At 43.9% G+C, this 22,451-nt stretch overlaps 1 protein-coding gene and 1 pseudogene across 1 annotated transcript in view; one reads left to right on the top strand and one right to left on the bottom strand.

The window, feature by feature from the left end:
- Positions 1-22,451, bottom strand: part of CDH11 (cadherin 11) — a 136,156-nt gene that overhangs the window by 49,679 nt on the left and 64,026 nt on the right. The gene's annotated exons all lie outside the window — the stretch shown is intronic.
- On the top strand, positions 16,554-16,675 carry LOC118611776 (annotated as a pseudogene).

Here is a 22,451-nt window from a genome sequence, read left to right as displayed (position 1 = left end):
CTCAAATTCAAAGTTATGTGGCTGTAAAACTCATGCGTAAGCTTTACCCGGCGTCCAAACTCGGGGAGGCCATGTTTCTCGTTCTCAGTTCAAGGAGACTGCATGATCCATCTCCAAGGACCATCTCAGTGGCAAAATCGTATTTGATACTGAATATCATTTTTGTTAAGATGTGAATATCACTTATTTTTAAGTATGTATAATCACCCTTTATATTCTCAGGCTTTCATGGCCACAGAGTGTCATAAGAATTTAACTTAAGTCCATAGACCTCAAACATATAGACTCATTCAGTGATTATTTATCTCTTGAAGTAATTAAATCATCCTCAAATGATAAGATGGTTAAATACAATGTGTGCAATGAAGAATTTATTTGTGCTCTACTCAATCCTTAAGATAGTATTTTTCTTACTGTAATATTTTTAAATGTTAATCATTAAGATGAATAAAATTTATCAACACCTATAGGAAGTAACGTGGTCAGCAGTGTCATCTCAGACTATGAATAAACACTCTATTTGAATGTGGAAAGAGAGAGATTTTATATTCAGTTTTTCTTTTGTATGAGTTAAAATACCCAAGGGAAAATCAGGGCAAAATGGCAAAGATAAACAGATGCTCCACATAATATATGGCCATTTGTGGTAACAAAGGCCTGTATGTTAATTTCCCTTTGTCTCAGAGCAGTAAGTTATCTACATGTCGTTCCTTATATGCCAGTTTCTTCATTCGGCAGTAGCTTTTCACAGTGCCAGGCCTGGCTTGGACCTTATGGACACACAGGCCACCATGTATCTCTGACTTACAGACTCTACTCAAACAACAGTGAAACAGTCGTCTAAGCCAGAGTTGGTGCCAACAGGACTACGTGCAGGCGCACAGAGTAATCAGTGACCACACCTCCACGGTGAATCTGCACTGTATTGCTCCAGTCCCCTGATACTTGCCTGCTCCAGCCTTTTCCAAGTGAGCACCTAGATCCACAATCTCAAATATCTGGTGCTTCCACTTTCCCCCTGATAACCAGACTTCCAACCTGTATGATCTGTCTCAAAATGATAAGCTGGGTGAATTAGATTCGCCTGGGAACATCAATGAAAAAAAAAAAAAAAAGAATAGGAAGCATGTGCTAGTAAGGGAGCTGAAACAGGAAGGTTACGAGGCACCTGGGGGACGGAGTAGCCACAAAATGACACCCTGCAGCTAGCGTTTCAGTGAACTCAAGGTTATGAGCAAGCCAGTTAGAAACCAAACAGAAACAAACATGGCCTCTGTCCCCAAGCCAGGGAAATGGCAGAACGTGTGGTCCTATTCTCTGAAGAGCTTGGGGAACAAGAACTGCCCTCCAAGCTGCTGTCTCTTTGTGGCCCAGCCCCAACTAATCTTCTGTCCCTGAATTTCTACGTCATTTGCAGTGACAATGAGCCTCCTGTACATGAGCTAACTTGAGCGCTTCCTTTTATCATCAAATGGCAAAACTAGCAAGCTACAATCATCAAAAGGAAAAAGTTAGTCCTTCTGGTCAAGGGGAAGGTACTGTAGCTGTGGAGATCATTTTTCAGATGTAGAAAATGCCTTCTTGGCTGAGGAATAATGTGGTAATAGGGAGATCTCTACAACAGAAGTCAAGACACTTGTGTTCCAGCAAAGGTTCTGCCACTGAACAGCTGTGTAACCTCAGAAAAAATATATCTTCCTCTGGGACTAAGTTTCACCATAAAATAGGAGGCTGGCAAAAGCCTACTAGGGGTCTTTTGCATCTACAGGCGTCTGTGGGTCTATGCTGTGCTAAGTAAGGCAGAGCAACCTTCCCTAGGTAGAGGTTTTCATCTCATTTCGAAGGCCTGGGTCCTAGCTGGCAGGACTGGTCTGGGTATAACTCCACTGACATCACATATAATAGGAATGGTGTCCTCTGGACTAGGCAGTACAGAGCCCTGCTCATGTGAGAAGCCTGAATCCCATCATTAGGAATCAGGACTTCACATGATGGACAATGGGAATCCATTAAGGACTCTGGTCAGAAGACTGATGGAATCCAAGCTGTCAGAGGTATACAGGAGAAACTGACATGAGAAATGGCGGTTCTGACATAACGGTTGAGAGCATGGGCTCAGGAGTCGGATGGTGTTAGAGAGTCAAATTCAAGAGTTTCATCTCGCTAGCTGTATGACTCAACCTCTGTGAGTCTTCCTGCTGCTATGTAAAAAGGTGAAAAACACTAGGACTGGTCTTAAAGAGGAGGGAGTGCTAAAATGGAAGGAGATAATACATGGAGAGAACTGTGTATAGTCCTTGCCACGGCCTGGCACACAGTAGGTGATCAAGAGGACACATTAGGAGTTTTCATCCTTCAACAAGAATATATAAATATGTACTATGTAAGCCCTGGATCCACTGACACAATATACAAAAATATGCAATACAACATATAACATGCAGTTAGGTACAAGGCTTTCCAAGGGTTCCAGGAGGCTCTCCATTAAGAAGAGATAAAGAAAACAATATTGTAACAAGGATTGCCAAATGCAATGATATAAATACAGACGAGATAAAGGGCAGTGTTGTCCAATAGAAATATGAGTCACATGAACAGTTTTAAATTTTCTAGATGGTACATTAAATAATGCTTTTAAATATATATTTAACAGAGTATGCCCCAAATTATATCCTTTCAATATGTAATCAATAAATACATTATTGAGATTCTTTGTTTTAAGTCTTTAAAACCCAGTATATGTTTTAAACTAATGGCATACCTCAGTTTGGACTACCCACATTTCCCGAGCTCAGTAGCTATATATAGCTAGAGGCTAACAAGTAAAACAGCACAGAAGTGGAGGATTCTAGATTATCTTAGAGAGGAGGGCGCCTAATCAAGGGAGACTAGCTGGAGTCATTGCAGTGGTTCAGTTGAGGGGTAAAGTAGTTCTGAACTTGAAAACTAAGTCTTGGTGGAGACAAAGGGGTTGTTCTAGGAATTATGCAGTTGCAGAGGGCCTTGGGACAGACTGAGAAGGGTAGAGCCTGAGGCCGCCGTCCCTGGAGAGTGAGAAGACAGTGGCGCTGCTCCTGACCTCAAAAGGAGAAGCGGCTGATACAGGGATAAAGCGCATGAGTTAGGTTCTAGAACATGTTAAGCTTGTGAAGACAGTGAGTGGACTGATGCTCAAGTGGAACGTTTGGAGTAGAGTTAGGATCCCACATTCTGCCAAGAGCAAGTATAATCGGTGTTACCATTTCTGTTTCAAGTTTGGACATTCCGTGGCATTATTCAATGTTCGACTCTCGGAACTGGATGAAACCTTAGAGACCTTCCACTGTTAGTCCCTGTTCAGTAGACAAATGGAAAACTGAGATAGATAACTTGCACAAAATAAAAGACAAAGTAAACAAAACCTAAACTCATTTTATAGAGGAAAAAAGGGGAGGAAAGGAAAATCATCAACAATGAAAGATAATTTTTATAGCACCTACCCTGCCCCCTTCCCCAGCTAAGCTTAAAAGCAGTCCCTCCATTCAAACTATTTCTAATAGTTTGAAACACCGGTCCAGGCTCTATAAGGGAAAAGCCATTCATAAATAAGGACCTGGGGATTCTCTTTGAAGACTGTGAGTGGAGAACTAAAGAGGGAAAATAATCTGCCTAGTCTTGCTGGAATCTGACATCCTGCAGAGATCCACTTTCCACAAAGTCTGATTTCTAAAGTATAAACAAGAAGAGGAGGAATTATCCCAAGGTGGCCTTAAATAACTAACAAGGGCTTGATGTGTTTTTTTGAAATAATTACTGAAGCAAGGGCAGAGTGCCTCCCATCGCCACTGCCGAGAGCCTTTAGAATTCCGAGAAGTCCAGCCTCTGACCCCAATCCACCACAGTCTCCATCCGTCCAGCTTACATCCAGCTTGATCGGCCACTGAACAAGAGTGAGGAATACAGAAAGTCAGTCTGCTTCCAAGTATCGGAAGCTTGATTTCCACCAGAGAGTAGGTGGGCTGTCCTGGAGGTCGCTTTCTATTGTATCTCCCCAAACCATACCATCCTGCAAGAAAACTAAACTCTGCCACATTCTGCAATGATCTTTTTTTTTTTTTTTTGTATCTATATACCACAGAGGGTCCCTCCCACCGCGCCTTATTTTAGAAAGCAGATACCAACAATAGCCTCATAATGATCTCATTGTGGTTTCAAATAATCCAATCTTTGAAGCCCAATTCTTCTTTTCAAAGGTATTAATGTCATTTATCAAAAGTAATGGGATTTTTTTTTAAGTTAAGCATGAAAGAAAAGTAATGGGATACAGAAGACTAGTCAAGTGTCCTGTACACGTGCAGAGCGCTTTCTGAAGCATATGCCGAACCCTCTCAGACAGGCAAGACTTTCAAAGGCAACGTTAAGTGTCTTTTGCGGATCTCAGATAATATGGTTCACTTAATTAGATTTTCCATAATCCCAGGTTAATCCTATTGTGAATTACAGACGTGAGTTTTAACTCTGCCTGGCAGAAACAGATTTTGTTTGCAACAGATGCGTTTCTGGAAAAAATATACCTTATTTATAATTCATGACCAGAATCATTACCATAAAGAGACCTCCCTCACCTTCTCCCTCTGCCATGTAGAAGCAACTGTTTCTACTCCTCTGGATCACATTGTCCTTTTACATAATTTAATAAGGGCACTTCCTCTGCCCCAGGATGTATGAAGTTCCCTGAGGTTTGGGAACATAGCTAATTCCTCACTGACTTCTTTGCCACTGAGCCCAGTATTGCATTCAGGGACATGGTTCTGTCCCTCATTCAGCTTAAAATTTAGACCAATGTCTCTAGAACTTGACTGTACATTAGAATTAACTGGAGAGTCTTAAAAATCCCATGGCCCAGATCTCACTCTAAACCAGTTAAAGTCAGTGAAAACCAGGAATCAGTATTTTTGAAGTTCCCCAGGTAGTTCTCCATTCAAAGTTGAGAACCACAGTCTAGAGCCACATTGTCCAACATGACAGCAACATAGACACATGTAGCTTTTTAAATTTAAGTTAATTAAAATTAAATAAAATGGAAAATTTACTTTCTTAATGTACTAGTCCCATTTCAAGTGCTCAATGGTCATTTCAATCATTGAGAAAGTTCTGTTAGTCAGTGGTGATCTTAGACACTACTAAAGTATCCTCATTTGGTGCATAAAACATCGGTTTAATGAATGAAGGTGTACAAAGAACACTGTACTAAGCAAACAAAGAACTGCCACAAACTCATTGTACGACATGCAATAATCGAGACCGCCGTTTTCCTATCTGTGAAGGGCTGGATTAGATGGGTGGCTCTCCATATGTGAGTGGCAGAATGCCTTGAGAAATCAAGGGATAAGGGGCTACAGTGAGTGGAGATGGCTGAACCCACGTGCTCTACACCCTACAGCGAACAGATTCAGCAGAATGTTTCTTTGAAAAGCAGTTGGGCTGCATTTAAAAAAAATAAAAGAAAAAGGAAACCGCTTCTGAGATCTTGATACCTAACAGACTTGCTGTCTCAGTCCAGTGGTGGGTTAGTAAATTCCTGCTCCAGTGCCCATAATCTCCTGGTTTAGGGAGGAAGTCCCAGCTCAGGAGACTGTGGGACCACTGACAACTGACAACTCACTTCGCCTCCCTGAATCTGTTTTCTCTTATGGAAAAAAAGGACGAGTGATGCCTGACCTCCCTGGCTCCCAAGTTAATTTGAGGGCTGAATGAGATAATGGATTGAGAAGTTCTTTGTAAAAGCATAATGTAGGCCGCCCAGGTGAGGAGAAGAATGATGAAATGCTGATAGCAGAGGCAACTTACATTTCTCTAATTTTGAAAGTTTTGGCTTTTAACCTTTAGTGGTACCGGTTGTGGATAAATGTAAATGACCTGTTATTGTTACAGAAAAAAAGAAATGTGATTTCACTCCTTTTCTCTGATAGGAATATAAAATCTGCTGAGATGCTACAACCAGTTTCCTTTTCATATATGTGGGCATCCTTTTGTTTGCCCCTGGAACCAAAGGGATTCTGTAGTCAGTTTGTAAGGATGCTGACCTCGGGGGTAGATCCTTGGCTGGAGAATGGTGTATGTGATGGGGAGAGGAGGCATGGCTGATTCCAAGAAGGAAAGCTGTGAAAACATATTAGGACCCCAGACTCAATAGAGATACAGGCCAGAAATCCCTCTGCAGAAACCATGGGTCTTTTAATTATCCTCAATACGGGCTAAGAATGGAGTAATCATGGGAAGTGAGGACAAAGCTGCCAAGTCCTCGTCACATGAGATGGCATGGGCTCTCCTGACTGGGTAAGTTCCAGGAGACCATCTTGGCAAACCACTCATTCCCCATTCAGCCTCTGCTTGATACAGCCCAGTCCATGATGGTGTGAGCGCGCACACGCACGCACCTATGTGCCAGGCTCTGTGCTAGATGATTTACATACATTCCTTCCGCATCTTCAGGAGTGTCGTATTATTGCCTCCGTTGTCCAGATAAGGAAGCAAGGGCACTGCCCTTGCAGAGCTGAGCCTTCAGTGTCGTGCGTGTGGCCAGTTAGGACTGGGAATGGGATTTGAAGCCATATGGGGCTCATTTGAGAACTCTTGCCTCCTCTCTACCTTTCATGTTGAACTTCTCTGTAATTCTCCTACGGAGGTCTTAATTTTTCTTTCTGGGAATGCTCAGAACTCAGCTAGATTTTATTCCACATAGCAGCCATTTAAGAAATACTTGCAGAGACTAGAATTTCTGCAATAGTTAAATGGTACGAATTTAGAGAAACATGTTCTTTGCCCTCAAGGAAAGCACAGGTTCCTGGAAGTTTTAGAAGGCGGGTATTTCACTCAAGGGCCTTGCATTCTGCACTTCAAACATCACCAGTTCTTTTAATGTTTTCTTGGAGGAATTGCCCCTGACCCTTCCCCAGGTGTTCTCTAGTCTGCCGAGTCTTCCAGGTAGCCCTTCCATGAATAAGTCATGATTTTCAAACCTCTCCCTCAGAACGTTTTCCACATCAGAACAACATTTTGCTCTACATCCTTCACTGCCTCAGCCTCCAAAGGTGCTAATGAGTAATAAAGTCCAAGGGGCACAGGGAACTGCAGGAAGGCGGCCAGACAATACATATCTTCTAACAAAAAGGAACCAGCCCAACATGAGAGCTCTGTGAGATCTCCTGAGCTAATCATTGTCGAAAAGATTACGTATGTCACTCAGGGAAGGAGGGGTTCCGTGGTGGTAGAGGCGAGTCCCACAAATCAATATTTCCTCCAAGGGCACGAAGGTGAGGCCCAGAATTATTCTCTGACAGGAAGAGTGGCTGTTCCCCATGACAACCCCCACCGCAGGTCACTTCAGTACCCACACTGCAAAGGAGGGTCGATCCTGTTTTCAACAGCAAATGGAAGGGAGGTGAAACTAGCTTGTTCATGCTTGTTTCTTTCTTATGAAACTACATAAGCAAACAAAATGGCAAAACTTTAATCCATTTGTAGAGCCCCAGTGTGACAGAGTCCAATGGGATGCTTCCCCAGGCATGCACAATCTCTCTCTATGAGAAGCGTGTGCAGCTGCGGGTGGGTTTTGCCCTTGCTCTCAGGATCTTACATCCACCGACCAAGCACCTTTGGAAAGGCAAACTTGCAAACCATGGTACCACTGGTAAGGCATAAAGTGCTCTCTCCAGCATCCCTCAGTAAGGGAAAGCCACTCTGGATCACAGCTGCCCAAATCAATCAGGGAGCAGATGAAGAAGGAAAAACAAAGCAGGAAGTCATGAACTTTGCCATCAAGGACTCACTGGGTTCCTGGCAAGATGTTCACGACCTTGAAATTCCCACTCTTGCAACTCTAGGATGGCTATGGAAACATGGCTTGGTCTCCTAGTTCAGAATCTGATCCTGCTTCTGAATCCAACCAACCATGATGCTGGGTACCCCAGGCTTGAGCCCTCTGCATCCCCAAGGTCCAAGTCTATATCCTCCATCTCTTCCATGCCCGGATATTTTAAGATCTAAACTGCAGTAACCTAATTGAGCCCACCAAGAACTCACGAGATAGGAGTGCGGTGGAACAGATTCAGAATTTGAAAGCTAGTAATTCGGCAAATATACACACTCAGAAAATAACTAATAGCTCCAGATCAAGACAGCTTATTAAAATCAATGATAAATATAAACATTAAGAGAGGTCAGCATACACTCAAGACGGCATGGCCACTTCATGAAGAAAGGAGATAGCATCTAGACCCAGAAGAAGACTGGTACAATTTTGAAAGGCAGAAATGGGAGGAAAGCACTGTAGCCTCCTCAACCCTCCTCCAAAGCCATGCTCTCCACCTCTCAAGTTTATGCCTTGTTTCCCGGTCCTCACCATGACTGTTGCTCTGCTGAGATGCCCAGCTAGAATGCCTAGGGCTTTCAGGTTCCCCCTAGACCACACCACGTGTTTCTTCCTGGGTTCTACCCCTGCCTCTGGTGTTTTTTACCTATTACTTGAGGTACCGCTTCTATCTGGGCAGAGGACACAGTAAATGATGCTGCCTCCTGCCTGTATCTGTGTGTCTTTGGTGGTGACTGTGCTTTTTCTAAATGGACACTCTTTGTACCATCTCAGATCAAGGAGTCTGGGATCTTAACAGTTTCCACGCCCTTGGAGTTATTCTAGCTACCCCCCACCAACACACACACACACCTATGTCTCACTGTCCTTCCCTTGCCCATTCTGCAGCTAAGATATCCCAACAGACCCTATGGCTGAGTCACTGAATCCTGCTTTGCCCTTTGCCCTTTGCCCTGCTCGGAGTGAACTGAGCCCTCAGCTGCTACATGTTTTTAATTTTTTTCTCATATCAATATTTTACTGGCTGTATATCTTCTTCAACAGATGCTCTACTCTCAGTGATTGGGCAACCATAATGATCTTCCAGCTGAGTAGGAATGGTTTAAGTGTTACACAGGAGGTATCCTGGTAACATAAAAGAGAGAACACCTTTCAGAGTGGCTCCTGACTGAAAAGTGACACTCCCACAAAATGAGCAGAGGATATGTTTCTTGACACAGGGAGGGGAGGAAGGTTCACTTTGAGGAAAATCATAGGCGAAACATCTATAGTACCCAAACAGAAGGCCAGAAAAAAATGTTCCTGGGTCACAAGAAAAAACAAGCAGATGCTTTGCTGAACATACTGAAAAGATGCAATGTCTCCTTCAAATTACAAATCACAAGCTTGGTACCGAGATCGAACTTTGAGCAGGTAGATGATAAAAGATACACTTTTTTTTCAATGCAAAGAGTAATAAAGACCTTACTACAATGATGTGAAATTTTTCCCCAGTGAAGCCATCTTGGAACAAGAAAATTGAATAGAGAGGAGAAATTGAGATTATAGCAGAATAGCAATAATTCTTTCACTTGTAACTGGCAAAAGAATTTTCAATCAGTTCCTCAGTGAGTATAGAAAATTAAAGATGTGTATAGGAGACCAGTAGACATCACATATACTAAGTGAATAGCTTCAGAGTAAATTATTTGTCCTTATTCTATTGTGTGGCTTTGGTTATCCACAAAACAGTTCCTTTTGTTACTTTCTCAATGTCCTACCCAACAAAAAATTACAGCATTTTTTTAGAGAAGACCTGGCCTCAATGGAAACTCACTTGGCATTTGTAGTCATGCTTGTGGTAAGCTAAACTGACAAAACTATGTTGCAATTACCCTTGATAAAACTGTCTTAATATGGCTCATTTCTCTTGAGTTGTGTCCCATATCAAACAAACACTTACTTTGCTAAGATGGGACATATTTTTAGGAATAATCACCACAAAAAGCACCTTGTATTAGAGTAGAAAAATTTCCACTTCTAATCATGTGATTTAGAAATGGATACTGGTTTGGGACTCAGAAAGCATGCATGAAATTTCAAACTCTATCATGCCTATGATATCACAATGGGCAAGTCATTAACTTCCGTGGGAAGTAGGGGTACTAGATTTAGCAAGTGAAAACAGGATACTCAAATATATTCAAATTTCAGATTAACAATTGTTTTTAGTATAAGTATGTCCCATACAATTTTGGGAGACATACTTATACTAAAACAATTATTTGTTGTTTATCTGAAATTCAAATTTTACCAGAAGTCCTGTATTTTGTTCAAGAAAGCAGAAACTCATCTGTAAAAATAAAGAACTAGACTAGGTAAGCCAATCTTTAAGCTTTGGGTTATTTTGATCCTAAATCCCAGAATCATTTTGTCTCTAAATCTCTTCCCTGTGAATTCAGAACGCTTTGCTTAGTCCCCACAGAAGCAACATCAATGGACAGGAGAGATCACATTTGAGGGAAGGTTGACAGTTTGGGAACTTTTAACATCAGTGTAACAAAGTTCGGAGAAAACCAAAGAAGGATCTTTGGTTTCCCTGGAGAAGGTAGAAGAGGCCCTGGGATATCGACAGGTGACTTACAATGTAAAAGGCCTAAGGATGAAAGGATTATGTATAGTGCTAATTGATTGAGGAATTAGGAATAATGTTCTCTTTCATCCCCTGCGTTGACACTAGTTCTCAGAAAACAACCAATACCCAAGTCTTGGAGTCAGGATCATTTATATTAGGAGCATGTACCATGCTAGATTAGTAGCCAACTTTCAAGGTCTGTTCAGAATGCAGCACTCATGGGCATTTGTTCACAAACACACGCAAAAACATTAATAAAAATGCATTCACCAAACATGCCCTGGGGACAAACTAAGAACATGGTACTGAGCTAAGCAGGGGCACTAACAGGAAGATGTTGTCATACTTCTCAAGTCACCAAGGGTCTGATGGTGTTGGTAGCAGGCTGGGAGGCAGCCTGGAATATGGTTAATGTAATCTGAAAGGGGCTCCGATGGCAGCATCAGGGAGTCAAGAGAGCTCAGAGGAGACTCACCGAGGTATGAGGATGTAGTTGGTCAGGGAAGGCTGGCTCGATGAATCTCAATTAAATCTCAAAGTAATGAATGAATCAGACATTCAAGGGCAGGAACAGCAATCCAGACAGAGGGAACAGGGAACAGCAGGAGCAAACGTTGAAGCCACGAAATCAGATCCTGTGTTCAGGTAACTATAGGAATTTGAGACGGAAAGCTCAGGACTGCTCAAGAATGAGGAAATGGGTGTGGCAGGAAGTGGAAGCAGATGGTAGACCACATACACAAATAATAAATAATAGTTTTAATAATAATAAACTTTTACTCTTTGGCCAGTGTAAGGAAAATACCTGTATTCATACCTATACTGCAGCATGCAAAGACGAAAAGTTAGTGGCAAGTAGTCGACCATAAAGAAATAGCCAAGTGCCCAGAATTTGGGTGTCCCTCAGTCAAAATAAGTGGATTCTGCTTCGGTTATTTATTTTCCATCTGGAAGCATTAAGCCCTTAGAACTTATAGTCAAAACAGAGTGCCTAAGACTGAGAGTTAGAGTGGGTGTGTGACTGCCATGGGGAAAAACAGAATGAAAACAACCACCTCTGTCCCATCTTCAAGGATTGGTGGATGGAGGAGGGGGATCAGGGAATAAAGGGAGAGAGAAATAATCTTATATTGCATACTTCCCATGTTAGACCTCGAGCCAGAGTGTGAATGATAGTTGCTCTTTACAATCTTGTGAGGTAGACAAATGAAACCCAAATCAGAGAATTTAATTTCCCCAAGTTCTGACATCAGATAAAATAGCATGACCTAGATTTGACCCCAGCTAGAGGAAATAAGCCCAAATACAGGTGCCAAGCGTTCTCTAAATCCCCCGCAAAAACAGCTAAAGAAAAGTGGCTCATGATGACAGAGGTGGTGCCTATGCAAAGAAGGAAATTAATTTCTTCTGATTTCTCCTGATCGGTACTGTATGTACCAAATCACAGCCCTCTTTGCAAAATTAAGGGCATTAGTTATCTTCCCATTCAGTCGGAGTGGCATTATACTTGCATGCAGACGTTCCTAGCTAAACTGAGGAATATCAAGTTTTTACAAAATCATTCATCAAGAGGTGAGACCTAACCGTGATTAGCGTTTCAATAAGCCTGGGACTAAATGGAGAATGAGCACACGATCACAGCGGCAATTAGGCATCTCCAGACAGCGACGATTTTTCTCAGACCAATAGAGTTTGAGAAATGAGAATTTTTTTTCCTTTCTTTTTTTCTTCCCCTGCTGTGAAATGAACTGCCTTAAATAACTGATGAGGTGACAGCAAGCCCGTTAAAAAAAAAAAAAAAGTTTGCCCATTAAGTGAAGCTTAATTAAACAGAGCACAGGCTAATAGTTTTTCCATCTAATAAGTGATACACCCTGGTATAATCACTCTAGTGGCAGGGTTTAGTCTGGAAGGCCCGTGATGATACCCTACCAGTAAACAAGGGGAAAAAAAAAAAGAAAACACGTGTGGACTTTAATAAATCGCAGGCCACTTTGCAAAGCAATAGATCAATTAGAGATGTGCACAAGCAAATAGTTAATCAAACATTAATATTTGTTTCGCTATTCTCTCTTTAGATTTACCCAGAATGATGAGGCTACGTTCACTTATCCCCTTAGAATCTTAGATGAGCCACTGGAATTACTGATAAAAGATTTAGTGGCGTTACTGTGAGGGTGTAGTGACTGAAATTCTCTCACGCGTCATCAATGCTCCACGACAAGGGGGCACATGTGTTTTGTTCTCATCTTAAATCCAGTAGGTAGCGTGATATTGAGCACATGGGAAGCATTTAATGAAGGCCTGTTTAAGGACACATGAGAAAGACTTACACTGGATATATTCGTGTCTAAAGCGGTAATATAGAAATAAGCTTGGATGGTGTTATGGGTTAAATTGTGTCTCACTGCAAAATGCTGAAATCGTAACCACCACCCCCCCCCCCCCCGCCCAGTACCTGTGAAGGTGATCTTATTTGGTCGTGGAGTCTTTGCAGATGATCAAGTTAAGATGAAGTCATTAGGATGGATCTAATCCAACATGACTGTCATCACTTAAAGGGGAGATTAGGACACAGGAGGAACACCATGTACAAACCAAGGAATGCTGAGGCTCTAGAAGCTAGGAGGAAGGCCTGGCACCGATTCTCCCTCACAACCCTCTGAGGAAACCAACTCTAATGACACCTTGCTTTTGGACTTCTGGCCTCCAGAATTGTGAGACAATACATTTCTGTTGTTTAAGCCACCCAGTTTGTGGTACTTTGCTACTATGGCAGTCCCAGGACACGAACACATGGGGGAGGTTAGTGTGCAGGCTGAGCTAGAAAGGAGCACAGCCCACTGTGACATGTGAGTCACCCTCCCCGACCATTTGCGCCCTGCGAGCTGGTGGGTTCTGCTGTGGCCAGGGGCACTAGGTTCAAAGCCGACCTCCGCTCTTCCTTATCATGTGGCCTCATCTGAAAAGCGGGGGTAACAGTATATAACAGTTCTCCTTCAGTGGTTGTGATGAGTAAATAAGATAATTCTTGCGAAGTGCTAGATACTGTGTGTGTGGCACAGAGTAAGCCTTCACGGAATACCGCCTGTTCTCCTTATCAGCATTAAAGACTTGGCCCCTAGAACTTGGTAGTGTTAAGGTCAATCTTACATTTCTCTGGTTTCTCATCGAAGCAGTGTCGACATGGGCGATGGCTGTATCTGGTCTGTCTAAATGGAGTTGGCTAGTAAGTTAGGGTCTGTGGAGTCCCCCCCAATTGGAGGGACATGCCAGGAACTCAGGGTCTTCACACTGGCTTTCACAGGTTGTCTTCCAGTCTGTATCAGCCTCCATCCAACCTCTCCCCCACACAGATTTATAAAGAGAAGGCACTGGAATCTGCAAAGACCTGGCCATGCTGGCACTGACCTTGGAAGCCTGAAGGTCAGCAGGATGAGCAATGTGCTTGGAGGTGGGCTGCTCAGCTGGGGTGGCAGGGACCTTGGTGAGGCTGCTTAGGAGCCCAGCTGATGGCCAGGGCGCTAACTCTGATTAGTGTTTCAACGAGGGACCTGAGGCGAAAGAGAACACCTGTCAGAGGGACAGGGGTGCTGCACTAGGGGGTTTCCAGGTCACCTGCACTTCGTAATGCGCCCACCAGGCACATTACCTTGTTTCCCTTCACAATAACTCGGTGAGGAAGATATTACTATCTTTATTTTATAGGTGAGAGAAAAGTAAGGCTTAGAAGACCTCTGATAATTCAGGACAAAGTGACAAAGTCACAAAGCACATCAGTAGGTGGTCTTCAAACCCAGTGGAACTACAGAGCTGTCACAGCTAACCATTATACCCCACTACCTGCTGGCACCTGCCGCACTGTCCCTGCTAGAACATCGCTCTCAGTGGGGGGTGACTAATATTTAAATCAGTTAGAAGACGGTGTTTTCAAACCCATCTGCTGATAGTTTATAGCTATATATATTAAAAGGCATAAATGCTTTTTGAATACCACCAGTATGTATCCTTCATTTTCGGCATTGTTTATGAAATATCTAGAGGACAAGAATCATAATAACTCATACTTTATAGCACTCTGTAATTTACAAAGGGCTTTCACAAACATTAGCTCATTTTACACATCAGCTAACAAAGGTGAGGGTTCTTATTATCCTCGTTTTATGGATGGAAAACGAAGGAATAAGTCATGCTTTGCAATGTTCAGAGTTAGCCATGAGGATGAAGGCTGCTATTGGGGAGTAGGGCTTAGGATGAGAACTTGCCTTGAGAAGGAACACAGTTTCCACAGGGGAATGGACAGCTCCAAAATCAACCCCAAATTTGACCTTCGGTCAGCTCGGTTTGGCGCCTCGTGTCCAGGACAGAGCTGATTGATAGCCGATGGCGAGGGTGCCTCGCAATTTCTGGTGCTTATTCCATGATGAATACTGTGCTGAGCCCTCTACATGCTTTATCTGGATAATCTGCACACAGCCCTATGGGTTCTGACTATGTTACCCCCACTCTATAGATGGAGAAATTGAAGCTCTGAGAGGTTCAGTAATTCACTCAAGGTCACACAGCTAGTGACCCCTGACTATCTGATCTTAGATTTCACTTTTAACAATTCAGCTATAAGGTGGACTGCCCAATTAGTACAGCCTTTCTCACAGAGAAAAAAATCCCATGGTGTCTGTGTATTTCTTTTTTTCTCCACCCCGAGAGCTTCCTGACTTGTGCTGTGTCTTGTACCAGGTCAGAAGTGCGAGGTGTGCTTCATTAAAAGCTTTCCTTCATTCTTCTCAAGACTCTTAGAGGTCCTGATCTGATGCTGCATCTGTTGTTCGTAAGGTACCGGCCGCGTTCCTGCTCCGTGGGGACCGTGGTTTTTAGAGATCGATTTTGTGCAAATACTTAAACCCAGGCATCCTAATATCCTGACAGAGAAACTCTGAGTCTCCAGAGAAACGCAGACCCCCGTCATCAGAGCCACCGTCACTGCTCACCAAGACCCATGCTGGGTGGCAAGGTCCACTCACATTCTGCTTGCATCTTGTCTCTGGGTAACTTCGACGAGCTCCCATTACTCTCGCAGGACAGCGCTCTTGCGATTTCTAAAACGACTTAAAACACAGACCCCCAAAATAGTTCCAGAGGGATCGCCAGTGAAGACGGTGTCACAGGTGGTGTCCCCGTTCCCATGGGAGGGGAACTCTCAATCTGTTTGTGAACATCCATCACTGGTTCTGTCTGTCTGAAATAATTTAGAAAAGGGGGAATTTGAGATAAGAAGACAGGAGGCCGGAAAGAAGGTGGCAGATGTTTTTTTTTTTTTTTTTTTTTTTTTTTGCAAGAACTTTGAGAAGATGCTGAAACAAAATACACGGTGGCCTTGGGTTTCCATCCGTTAGGGAGAGAGAGTGGAGACATTCGAGGGGGCTGGCAGAGTGGCCTGCGACGCGCACTGTCACACAGAGAGGAGACCTGCTCGCTCGGGCTGAGGCAGGGCCTGCTGTCACAGCTAAGCTCCATTTGGGATTTGAAGTATTAATTCAATTTCCCTCTTCTCGTGCCACTTACCAGCTGGGAGGCATCAGGCAAATTATTCAATTTTTCTCAGGCTCTGTGTTCTCATTTGAAAAATGGAGATAAAGGGCTTTCCCGCACAGGGCAAAGTGGTGAGAATTAAATGAAATGAAGACAGCAGCCAGCACGTGTCTGACACGTAGTAGGCTTCTTCCCCTTCCCACTTTTTTCTCTTCAATCCTGGACCTGTGAACCACGTTGTCTTCAAAATAGAACAGTTCAGCCCCCCGCTTCAAGCTTGGAAGCCTGAACTCAAATCCTCACTTGCCTTTCGATCCACCTGTTCCAATGCCCAGTGCCAGCCTGCCACGTATATCATCACATAGCCTGCCCCAAGCCGGACGTTCCCACGGTTAGGAACCCCTGTGTAGATTCATAGGCTGCTAAAGAGGGTGAGACTTGTTTTCATTGCTGTTGTTATTTTGCAACGGGCCGTCTTCCCTGAGAGGCCAGTAAACACACCTTCATACTAACGTGCACATTTTTTGATTCACTTGTGATCAATTATTGTACTTTCTAGTCTACAGCCATGCCCCCTTGAACAAGCCTGATCCCATCTGATCTAGGAAGCTAAGCAGGGTTGGGCCTGGTTAGTACTTGGATGGAAGACCACCACCTAGGAAGACCAGGTGCTATAGGCGTAAAAAATAAATAAAATAATAATAATAAGAAGAAGAATAATAAGGCATTGTAAGCTGACAAGTTCCTTGCAATCTGTGAGGTCAACCAAGGGTTGCCTCGCCTTAAAAAAAAAATTATTGTAGTTTCTAGATTTTCAGTGTAAGTGGGAACCCAGAGTCAGGGCCCTCCCTCTTCATCCCAGTTAACAAACAAGCAAGCCGAGGCTTAGAAAAGAGGCAAAACTTGGCCAAGCCAACCACTGCTGCTGGAGGGAGCATTATTCACACGAAACTATCTCTGCAGACTGGCTTCCTTCCAGGGCTGAGATGCGAGGAAGCCCCCAGCCACTGCCAAGCAGGGAGACTGGTCCTGCCACAGTGCAGAGCTGTGGGAATCACAACCGTGGCAACCCCTAGCTATCTCCTCGAGCTATGTAAGCACATGTGATTATCAGTAATTCGAAGGAAGAGGATAAACATTTATGGAGTTATTACTATGTGCTGGGAACTGTGCTAAGTATTTCATACGCATTATGTCATTTGATCTTTGCAATGGTCCTATGATGAAGAATAACGCCCCCTCTCTTGAAGATGTACACATACTAACTTCCTCTGAATGCGGTAACTTATGTGGAAAAGGACTTTGCAGATGTGGACAAATTAAAAACAACAACAAGACCAACAACAGAACATGAAGCAACTGTTGTGTTCAAAATCACACAGTTACACAGAGGCAGAACCAAAATGTCAACCTGAGTCAGTTGGCCCTTCTGCAAAGAGGAGCACCCTGCCCACGGTAACTAGCCTGTGGCCAGCAGAGCCTCAGCAGGAGTAAAGGGAGGCCATGCCTGTGCGGCCACCTTCACAAGCAGATGCTCAGGCCAGCTCCAGAGGAGGCTAGCCCTCTAGCGTAAGACTGCATGCACATGCTGCGAAAACCCTGCTGTGACCTGGATTCCGTCAGTCGCTGTGAACCGCTGTCTCACGGCTCCACATTTGGAAACACTTGGATATTTGAAATTGTATGGACTCATGCATCGCCATCGCTACCACCACCATGAGTCCTGTTTAGGGAGCCCTTTCCATTTGACAGGCATGGGTCTAAATGCAGTAGAGGTCATACCTCCTTCGGTTGTCACGAAACCCCTCTAGAGTAGATACTGATTACTGGGTGATTACAATAATCTTTAAGAATTAATCTTTTTAAATTTTTTTCATTTAACTCCTTTAAAACTAACAAAACTGTAATGAAATAGAGAAAGAGGGTGTCTGCTGCTTGAGAAAGATTTCCATCTCATGAATCTCAGTGCCTCTTTAACTCCTTGAAGATCTGATTTTATTTACGCTACTTGAACGCAGCCGAACAGTGGGGACTGCCTGGATCTGGGCTCTGGCAGGAGATCGCACACAGAGCTTTTGTTTTGATCTCGCTGCTTAGGTTAATGCATTGTGATTCCTCCACAAGCTGTTTCCCAGGATGCTGTTATTCCACTGTCTGCTGGGGAAGAAAATGTCCTCATGAAAATAAATTAAATGCAACAGTATTTACAAGTCCTGAGTCAGATTTCCATCCTGTCCAACAGGATGAGAATTTGACCCATTATTTACACCAGTTAGCTGAGAATGACATCAAAAGCTTTCTTATTAACTGCAGGAGAGATAAGGATTTAAGTGGCTTTAATCTAGACATGTGCTTTACAACAGAAATGCATATCTGCTTCTATGGAGCAGAAAAGAGGCAGCATTTACCTCTGTATTTAATGAACAGGACACCCAATTCCAAGCCTTGTTTCTAAAGATCTGTGGACCCCACTTCTCTACGGTTTCACTTAGAAATTCAGCTTGCACTGGGGAAATAGGGTGCACATAAAAATCCAGGGGGCGACAGAGCCCTAAGTGGGGATGGAAACATCTTGAATGCCAGGAAAAGAGAATACAGCATTCTTTGTGCAGCCTGGAAAACAGACTTGTCCCCTAAGACACCCCACACCTCTGCAGCTACGCACACACCCATACTGACTGTTCCTCACGGGATGGATGCTTAAGAACCGATGAGAGAAAGGGCGAGGACATCCTGCAGAGGCAAGTCACTGCCGTCATTGTTGTCGTCTGTGTTATTACATTCCAGATCTGCTTTCTTTCTGGGCACTGGAGTCAGAAGGGCTAGAAGTGAAGTCCCAGCCCCATTATTTACTAGCTCCATGGTTTTCTGGGCAAGCCATGGACAGCTGACTCTTCATTTCCACATCTGTAAAATGGGGGCATGTTTCCTTCCTACAAATGTCAGTTTGCCTCGTCCCTTTCTCTATTCCAACTAAGCCCGATTCTCTGAACATATAATAAAATTTACTATAAATTCAGCTGTGTAGAATTCAGAGTAGTTTAAAAAATAATAGCTTTGAGACATAATATACATATCATAAATTCCACCCCTTTAAAGTGTACAATTCAGTGTTTTTAGTACATCTGCAAAGTTTTGTATTAATCTGCCACTATCTAATTCCATAACATTTTCCTTACTCCAAAAAAAGCAAAACCATAGCCATTAGTAGGTATTGTATTTAGAACATAGTTTACTAATCAACATCCTGCTATTCTTCAGGGCCTAAGAAATCTCTCAAGTCCACAATGAATTTCTCCTAAACTTAAAAGTCAGCGTATCAAGCATTGGATCCCTGGCCCTCTGTGGCCCCAGAGTGACAACTGAAATCTCCCAGCCTTTCCAAATGGCTGGTATGTTCTTAGAGGTCAAAAGCCATGCTTCCTACGTATCCTTTCCCTCAGCACCTCAGCTCAGGGTTGAACACACAAGTGGGTGCTTAGACAAAGCATGGCTTCTGCCTGGCCAACCACCACTTCTTCCAAAGACCAGCGTGTGTTTATCATCTGTTTCTTTGAATACTGAGGCCTCCACAAGCTGTCATGCTCCATGATTATTCTCCCCAAAGCATGTGCTGTTAATTTTTTATCTTAATGAACTGTCCGGTCGAGTTTAGCAATGGGAATAGTGATAGCAGCACAATAAAAATGGCTCGTGCCTTGCTACTGTCAGAACCCTTCTCCCTACAACACTGACACATAATTGAAATAAAATATCTTGATGGTTACAAACACCATTTGTCAAGAATAAAGTGGAGTAAGTACTGTTTCAAAAATTCATACTAACGGGCTTTATAAACATGGATTTTTGGAACATCCCTCCGATTGATACCTGCTCAAGCATTTAAGTGCATGGCTATTATTCTGCGTGTGCTTGAGTGAAACCACTTTGGGTACCAAGCTACACGTCAGCCTCAATTTTCCAGAGTATTACAGATGCACGTTTTTTCCTGGCGGGAGATGGGTCAGGCAAGCTGGAGCAGGTCGAAAGCCCCATGTTAATGCACAGATCCACACGCAGGGAAGCCATTATGCAGCTGCTGGCATCCCAAGAGTGGAGTGCTCTGGAAACTGATGCCACTCAAATCTAAACGATGGCCCAGGAGGAACCGGGGGGGGGGGGGGGCGGGCAGGGGGGGGAGAGAGAGAATGAGAGAGAGAGAGAGAGAGAGAGAGAGAGAGAGAGAGAGAGAGAGAGAGAGAAACTGCTCAACCAAGCAGCATGGAAGCTGTGCTCCAGCCCTCTGCCCCACCCAGTTTTCTAAGGCAGGTGCCCAACCATCATATTCCTTGTCAAATAAGGGAAACATTCGAGAATTAGGTATTGATTTAGTCATTCAAGAATTACTTTCTGAGCTACTACTGGTACAGACAGCATTGGTCTTGACGCTGAGGATATAGAGGTGGGCAAGGCAGACCATGTCTCTCAACCTGGGGTGGGGGCCTTAGAATCTCATGGGGAAAACATGATAAAAAAAAGTAAACCATGAAAGGAAATAGACACGACATTCACAAATTGTGATGACTGCTGCGAAGGGTTAGACAGAATGATGAAATGTCGAATACCTGGGGTGGGGGTAGGGGGTGGCAGGTGCGGCTTTAGAGGCTGTGACATCAGGAAAGGCCCCTTAGGGGGCAACGTTTAAGCTGAGCCCTATTCGATGAGAAAGAGCCAGGCGTGTGAGGAACTGAGGCTGGGGGAACAGAAAGTGCCAAGACCTCGAAGCTGGAAGTGGGTTGGGGCCACTCGAGGGACAGAAACAGCCAGACTGGTCAAGGTGGGGAGTCGCCACGTAGGGATAACACTGACAGCATAGTTAGGGTCTGGGTTTTATTCTGAGTAAGATGAGATGCCATCAAATTATTTTAAGTAAGGGCTATGGGCAATTGCAACTCCATTTCACTCTCTAATCCTTTATTCTACCCTGCTTCAGATTAACTCTAGACCTGTCTCCGCTCCATTTTATCTTTTCAATTCAATTTCTGGCCTGGACTTTGATTCCCATTGGCCCTCCCATCTGCAACCCAGGCCTCCACTCCAGTACTCATCCTGGGTAGCCGTTAACAGCCCTGGTTCTCCTGGTTCAGCCCATAGCCCTCTTAACCGAGACTTCATCCCAGGCCCTCTGGTAGGGCCAACCAAAGATGACAGAGACGTCCCACAATGGATGAATAGAAGGCCATTCAAACACTGGTTCCAACCCCTTGGAAGCAGCAGTTATTCTATGAAACAATCAGCAGGGCTCAATGAGAGACTTCTTGGGCCCTCTGCCTAAGTGCAGGGGCAGCTTATGTTCTGGGAGAGGCACAATTTGAATACAGAAACAGGATTAAAATCTGTCTTCAGAGTAGAAGAGATTTAAGTACCATGGGTCCAAGAGGTCCTTTTCAGCCTTGTTCCCCACAGTATCTTGGTACCTAGCACAGTGCTAAGCATCCAATGAATTTGCATTCAGTGAAAACAATGAAGGAACAAATGAATCTGGCGTATTCATGTACAGACACAAGAAAGCTTGTTGCAAAATAGTCAATAGAATTTGTGATAGGTCGGGTATGCTGTGAAACCAACTGCAAGATGGAGTTTCACATGGGGATATTTGTTAGGGGGAGCCCTTGAGAACAACACATGTGGGAGGGAAAGGAAGAGAAGCAGAGAGAAGATAAGACGTGATGTGGGCCCAGCACCAGCCTCAGACCACCCTATGTGGTGCTCTGGGCTAAGGATGATGGCCCTTCAAAATGATCTCAAGTAGAGCCGAGATGGCCAAACCTTTATTGATCAGTCATTAGATGTGGGCAGCCCAGGAAGGGACATGACCTTGGCTGAGGTTGATAGCTGCAACTGAGGCAAACCCTGAAGGGTCGGAGAGCTGAAGGTTCTCTGCCAAGAGTACTCCCAGTAGCCGAGAGCACCAGTCCTCAGTGAAGTGAGAACTGAGCAGTGTGTAGCAGTGTTCTGTTTAGAAGCAATTTTACCTACACTGGGATCTGCTGTTTCTAACAGCTCCTGGTGCTTCCAAGAAAGTTCAAGGAAAACGAAGCACTCCTACCTTAATTTGGGCTGGTAGCTCGGTGGTTTGGTAGAAAGAACACTGACACTCGTCTTGGAGGTGGGGAGAAGGATGAGAATCATGGCTCTGCCATGTGTCACGTGTCACCCTGGGCAGGAGACAGCTCTGTTTTCTAGACTCTGCTTAACCAGTTACTCTGAGCCTCAGTTTATTCTTCCATAGAAGGAGATGCAGAATGACCACTTGAGGAGATCAGAGTGGATAATGCACAAAGAAGCTCTGTGAGAAATCTGAAGGACTGTGAAGATTGTAGGAAGGGAAGATGTTGTCTCTTTTGAAAATGGACTTGGAACAGTAAGCACTGGCTTATCAGAGAGTACCGGCCAAGGCTCCCGGCAGCAGAAGGC

The sequence above is a fragment of the Rousettus aegyptiacus genome, unplaced genomic scaffold (assembly GCF_014176215.1).
Source record: "Rousettus aegyptiacus isolate mRouAeg1 unplaced genomic scaffold, mRouAeg1.p scaffold_m13_p_14, whole genome shotgun sequence".
Taxonomy (NCBI): domain Eukaryota; kingdom Metazoa; phylum Chordata; class Mammalia; order Chiroptera; family Pteropodidae; genus Rousettus; species Rousettus aegyptiacus.
The sequence above is the reverse complement of the archived record's forward strand: the minus strand, read 5'-3'. Positions and strand labels throughout refer to the sequence as shown.